This window comes from Hevea brasiliensis, chromosome 11 (genome assembly GCF_030052815.1).
Source record: "Hevea brasiliensis isolate MT/VB/25A 57/8 chromosome 11, ASM3005281v1, whole genome shotgun sequence".
In the NCBI taxonomy this organism is placed as follows: Eukaryota; Viridiplantae; Streptophyta; class Magnoliopsida; order Malpighiales; family Euphorbiaceae; genus Hevea; species Hevea brasiliensis.
In genome coordinates this window covers 95,185,703-95,192,491 of record NC_079503.1, presented here as the reverse complement: position 1 = coordinate 95,192,491, position 6,789 = coordinate 95,185,703, and the positions used below count along the sequence as shown (strand labels likewise).

Sequence of the window (6,789 nt, the reverse complement as noted above, 5' to 3'; positions counted from 1 at the left end):
GAAATATGGCAAGATTTAAAATGGCAAGTAATTAAATTCGATTATAAATTAACAATGATAAAAGAGCGATTTCGAAGTTCGGGAGTTCATATTCAAGCTATTTTGGAATTTTTAAATTGGTTACCCAATCTTATGGAATTTACGAGTTTTAAGGAGATTAATTCTTAAATCCCTTGAATACTTTTTCGAGTGGGACAAAGAGTGCCTTAATCAATCTAATCCTACTTTCGTGGAGTTAAAATTAATCAAGACCCATTAAGTTCCTTAATTAATCTGTAAATCCTCTTAATCCTTAGTCTATTTCTAGATCTAAGTTAATTAAGTTCAATTTCTTGATTATCTATCACAAGGTTTTCTTCTTTCGGTGCTTCAACAATGGATTAAGAACAATACTTAATGGGATCCCACACTAACCATGTCATTGAGCACACAAGAAACGAATAAAACTCATTAAAACCACAAAATATAGATTACCCGATCAAAATCCATAAAATATCTCAAATATTACATCCCAACTTCAGAATCTAATGAAAACTACTCACTAACCATAATATTTACTAGAAATTCTGAGTCAATATGGAAATAAATCTTAAATCTAAGCTAAGAACTAAGAAACCCAATACAAGAAAGGTAGGAAATAGGGAAGAAAGGAAGAAAACTCCAAATATGGGTTAGAAATGGAGAGGTGACATTTTTGCTCTATTTTTTGACCTTTCCCCTACTGCTGCCCTTTTGTCTCCTCCTCCCCTCTCTCTAAAATGAGATAAGGGCCTATTTATATCTTTTTCTGACAAGTAGCCCTAAAATGGTGTGTTTGAATCTTCTGCCAGCTCATTATGAAGACTCTATGAAACTGCATAAGTAGACTGCATAAGTTATGTAGGCCCTTATGCAGTTTTCGGCAGGTTTTGGGCCCTCTGTGTGAAGCTGCATAAGCAAGGAGTAAGTCTGCATAAGCAAGGAGTAAGTCTGCATAAGTCATGCAGTGACTTATGCAGATTTCGATAAGAATGAAAAATTGCTTCTTCTCTCTGTGCTGAACTGCACAACTTATGCGGCAAGTTATGCACAATTTGGCCACTGTATTCTTCAACTTTCAAGCTTTGTTTTTGTCATTTTTGGCTATAGGAATCACTCCTCACTGGCATAATTTCTTTTTAGTCCCTCAAAAACACCATTTTACCTACAAAATAAAGCAAAAATTACAATTTAATCCAAAAATTGACAATCATGAAAAACTATCTAAATAACTAGAAAAATTAGCTAAAAGTGACTAACAAATAAATAAAATGGCCATGAAATAAAACCTAAATGACTATGCAAAATGCATGTATCATAAATAGAAGAGAAAACATCAGAAAAAAGGGGGCTCTCTCTTTTATCTTTTGACAGCACTTTGGAGGAGTTTTGAAGGAGAGAAATCCACACTCTGCTCTCTCTCCAGTAGTCTCGAGGAGAGAAACATCAGTACCAAAAGGAGTTTTCCAGCTAAAGCTCCACAAGATCAAAGCTGCAAACTCTCTTCGGTTCCTTCATTTCATCTCCCTAGACAGATTTTTATTATTTTATTTCTTCTACATGATTTTCTTTTTACTGTTTTACCCTTTTATCATGATGTTTACTGAACTCAGCATGAGTGAGTAGTTTTCTTATTCTGGATTTAGGAGAGTAATGCTTGTAATTATTATTATGGATGAACACTAAGTTTTATTTATGGGATTGGAGATTCGTTCCTTGATTTAATTTCTTGGAATCTTAATGCATGCTTTGTGTTGGTACCCACTTAGTATTGATTGTAGATATTAATTGAAGGATAGAAAGGTGAAGATTAATATTAGAAAATCAAGATCTTGAACCTAGGAATTCCGACCTAGACATAGGCTGATACCTTTGTGAAATTTCAAAATTGGTCAAAGACTTTAAAGGATTTTAATTAATTTGATTGCCACGAAAGTCGGGTTTGAGTTAATTAGAATACACCCTAGGTGCTTTGAGAGAGGACTTAGGATAACTTAGGACTGATTTCCATCAAGGCAAACGATCCTCAATCCAATAAATAAACGAGGTAACACCCCTAGTAAGATTCAAGTGTGAAATCTTAATTCCGGAATTGTTTTAAATACATTATTTCGTTTTAAGTTTACCATTCTAGTGTTTAAGGTTAACAAACTTCATTCCCTAAGTATTTGATAGCCTAGATAGTCAAAATTACTGTATAGATTGGTACTTGCTAATCAAAGTCCTCGTGGGAACGATACTCTACTCATCACTTTATTACTTGTTAGCGATCCATGCACTTGCGGGATTATAAAACCAGCGAAACAAGTTTTTGGCATCGTTGCCGGGGATTTTTTTGGTTTTAGTAATATCAAGCGATAGGAAATTTAGTTGATTTAGGCAATTATATTTATTATCTAATTTTATTTTACTGGTTGTATTTCTCTTCTTTTCTCGCAGGCGCCAATTTGGTATATGACCAGAATAAGGCCAAAAGAAGAAATTTTGGACTGTGATCTGGAGATAGATAGAACTTTGAGAGCCATCAGGAGGGAAAGGAAACATCAAGAGCACGATCAAGGAGATCCTAAAATTCCAACCATGGCCGATAATAATGACAGACCAAGACTCTTAAGAGATTACGGAGCTCCATCTGTCCAAGGATTTCAGCCCAGTGTCACTAGACCCACAGTGGAAGCCAACAACTTTGAATTAAAACCAGCATGGCTCCAAATGATTCAACAAACCCAGTTTGTAGGTTCACCAACAGAAGACCCACACTATCACCTCCAGTGCTTTCTTGCCCTGTGTGACACATTCAAGATGAATAGAGTGTCTGATCAAGTAATAAGACTCAGAGCATTCCCATTCTCCCTTCGGGACAGAGCAAGGAAGTGGTTACTTTCTTAACCGGCTGGAACATTCACCACTTGGAAAAACCTCTCTCAAGCTTTTCTAGCAAGGTATTTTCCACCTGCAAAGACTGCAAAACTAAGGCTTGAGCTCAATACCTTCAGACAAAAGGAAGCAGAATCACTCTATGACACATGGGAAAGATATAAAGACCTGCAGAGGGAATGTCCACACCATGGTATAGAAGATTGGCTATTAGTGCAAAATTTCTATAATCGATTACTACCCTCTACAAAGAGCATAGTTGATTCAGCTGCAGAGGGTGATCTAATGGAGAAAACAGTGACACAAGCACTTGAACTTCTAGAAAGGGTTGCATACCATAATTATGAGTGGTCAAATGAAAGAAGAAATGCAAAGAGAACTGCAGGGGGGTCTTGTTAGTAGATGCCCTAAGCATGATAAATGCTCAATTTGATTAGCTCACAAAGAGACTCGAAAGAATGCAAGCCAACACAGTTGGTACAAACAGTCAACATGAGGACAGCTATGGAGAAGGATACATGAGTTCAGAATATAGCAATTTCAATGAACCCTCCACAGAATAGATGAACTATGTGAATAATGGAGGAAACTTCAACCAGAGGCAGTCCAACAATTCATATTCAAATCCTTAGAACCTTGGATGGAGGAACCACCCAAATTTGTCATGGTCCAATCAGCAGAACCAGTTAATAAACAAGCAACAAGGGTACAAACCACCAGCACCCCCTGGATTTCAGAACAGAGGTCAAAACTTTGCACAGCCATCACTACCTCTCCAACCTCAATAACCTGAACTGAAAATGACCATGGAAACCATGATGGAAGGATTCCTAGCAGCTCAACAATAACAAAATGAATTGATTAAACAACTGACTTCCAGAGTGGACCAACTTGCTACTCATAACAAGATGCTAGAGAATCAAATCGCTCAGCAAGCAAGTTCTTCAAGTAAGGTTACTGGCAAACTGCCTAGCCAACCAGAAATGAACCCAAGGGAGCATTGTAAGGCAGTTACATTGAGGAGTGGGAGAACTCTAGTACAACCAGAGGTAGAACTGATAGAGTAAACCATAGAAAAATCTAAAGGCCAAGCAGAGAAAAAGGAGGAAGAAGCTAAGAAAGATCAGGAAGAGGAAGCAAGGAAGACAAAGAAATTACCGGAGCCATACCAGCCTCCCCTATCTTTTCCTCAGAGATTTCAGAAATCCAAATTGGACAAGCAGTTTGGGAAGTTTTTGGAGGTTTTACAGAAACTTTACATCAACATCCCCTTCACTGAAGCACTTTCTCAAATGCCATCCTATGCCAAATATCTTAAGGAAATTCTGTCAAAGAAAGGAAAGCTAAAAGACTATGGAACAGTAGCTCTAACAGAGGAATGCAGTGCCTTACTGCAAAACAAACTGCCTCCAAAGTTGAAGGATCTAGGAAGCTTCTCCATACCCTGCCTCATTGGTAACAAGAAAATAGACAAGGCCCTCTGTGATCTTGGGGCAAGCGTCAGTTTAATGCCTCTATCAATATGCATAAAGCTAGAGATCGGAGAACTAAAGCCCACAATAATCTCATTGCAATTGGCTGATCGATCTGTTAAATATCCTGTGGAAATACTTGAGAACATTCCTATCAAAGTGGATAAATTCTTCATTCCAGTGGGCTTTGTTGTCCTTGAGATGGAAGAAGATGTTCAAATTCCCATCATCTTGGGAAGACCATTCTTGGCAACCGCCGGAGCCATCATAGACGTCAAAAATGGGCGACTAACCCTCAAGGTAGAAGAAGAAGAAGTGGAGTTCAACTTGTTCGACATAATGAAACACAAATTTAAACCTGATGAATGCTTCAAGGTTGACATAATTGACGAACAAGTTGAAAAGGAATTTTATAAGACACATTCTAAAGATCCTCTTGAAACATGTATTGTGCACAGCCACACAGTGGATGATGAAAATACAGAAATAGCAGCCTATGCACAACAGTTAGCAGCTCATCCACCCCTACCCTTAGCTAAAGCTTTCGAGATGGAGAAGTTGAAGGAGGAACAAACCAAAGGTAAGCTCCAGGAAAACGCAAAACAGGTAAAGCTTAAACCTCTCCCCTCCTCGCTAAGGTACACATTTTTGGACTTAAATTCTAAATATCCTGTTATAATCAATGCTAGCCTATCTAAGTTAGAAAAGGAAAAATTGTTAAGAGAACTTAGGATCCATAGCAAAGCCATAGGGTATAAAATAGAAGACCTGAAGGGAATCAACCCTTCGATTTGCATGCATAGGATACCCATGGAAGAAAATAGTAAACCCACGATCGAACACCAAAGAAGACTTAACCCAAACATGAAAGAAGTAGTCAAGAAAGAAACTTTAAAACTATTAGATGCAGGTATCATATACCCAATTTCTGATAGTAAATGAGTTAGTCTAGTACATGTAGTTCCTAAGAAAGGTGGGACAACTGTTATCCAAAATGCAAACAATGAACTAATCCCCACTAGAGTAGTCACTGGTTGGCGAATGTGCATAGATTATAGAAAATTGAACAGTACTACCAGAAAAGACCATTTCCCTCTCCCCTTCATCGACCAAATGTTAGAAAGATTAGCGAAACACTCTTATTTCTGCTTTCTAGATGGGTATTTGGGATTCTTTCAAATTCCTATTCACCCAGAAGACCAAGAAAAGACAACATTCACTTGTCCCTATGGAACATTTGCATATAGGAGAATGCCTTTTGGTCTTTGTAATGCCCCTGCTACCTTTCAAAGATGCATGATGGCTATATTTTCTGATTATATTGAAGATATCATAGAAGTCTTTATGGATGATTTTTCTGTCTATGGAACTACTTTTGATGATTGCCTAGCTAATTTATCTAAGGTGTTGCAAAGATGTGAAGAATCAAACCTGGTCCTAAATTGGGAAAAATGCCACTTCATGGTAAAGGAAGGCATAGTTCTGGGACATTTGATATCAGAAAGAGGAATTGAAGTTGATAAGGTAAAATTGAGATCATTGAAAACATGCCACCCCTAACATCAGTCAAGGGAGTGTGAAGCTTTTTGGGACATGCAGGATTCTACAGAAGATTCATCAAGGACTTTTCCAAAATAGCTAAGCCACTTACCAACTTGTTAAGTCAAGATGTTCCCTTTGATTTTGATAAAAATTGCCTTATCTCCTTTAACAGGATCAAAGAGGCCCTGATATCAGCACCAATAATGCAGTCACCAAATTGGGAGCTACCATTCGAGGTAATGTGCGACGCGAGTGACTTTGCAGTTGGAGCAGTGCTCGAGCAAAGAAAAGATAAAAAGCTCCATGCTATTTATTATGCTAGCAAGACATTCGATGATGCGCAAATCAATTATGCCACCACAGAGAAGGAATTCCTAGCAGTGGTGTTTGCAATGGACAAGTTCAGATCTTACCTCATTGGGTTAAAAGTCATTGTATTCACAGATCATGCAGCAATCCGGTATCTTTTGAACAAGAAGGAAGCAAAACCAAGGCTGATTCGATGGATTCTACTCCTGCAAGAATTTGACCTTGAAATCAAGGACAAAAAAAGGATCCGAAAATGTAGTAGCTGACCATATTTCCAGACTAAAATTGGAGTACACAGAGGACTTCGAAGATTTGCCAATTGATGATTCATTTCCTATTGAGTAATTACTTTCATATTCTGGAATTGGGAGAGTAATGCTTGTAATCATTGTTATGGATAAACATTAAGTTTATTTATTGGGTTTGAGATTTGTTCCTTAATTTAATTTCTTGTGATCTTAATGCATGCTATGTGCTGGTACCCACTTAGTATTGATTGTAGATATTAATTGAAGGACTGAAAGGTGAAGATTAATATTGGAAAATCAAGATCTTGAACCTAGGAATTCTG

General features: G+C 37.5%; 1 non-coding gene across 1 annotated transcript; it reads right to left on the bottom strand.

Annotated features, from left to right (window-relative positions):
* Positions 1-2,985: 2,985 nt before the first annotated feature.
* On the bottom strand, positions 2,986-3,092 carry LOC131170985 (small nucleolar RNA R71). The gene has a single exon (XR_009141745.1). It is a non-coding gene; the product is annotated as a small nucleolar RNA R71 (small nucleolar RNA).
* Between the last annotated feature and the right edge of the window lie 3,697 nt (positions 3,093-6,789).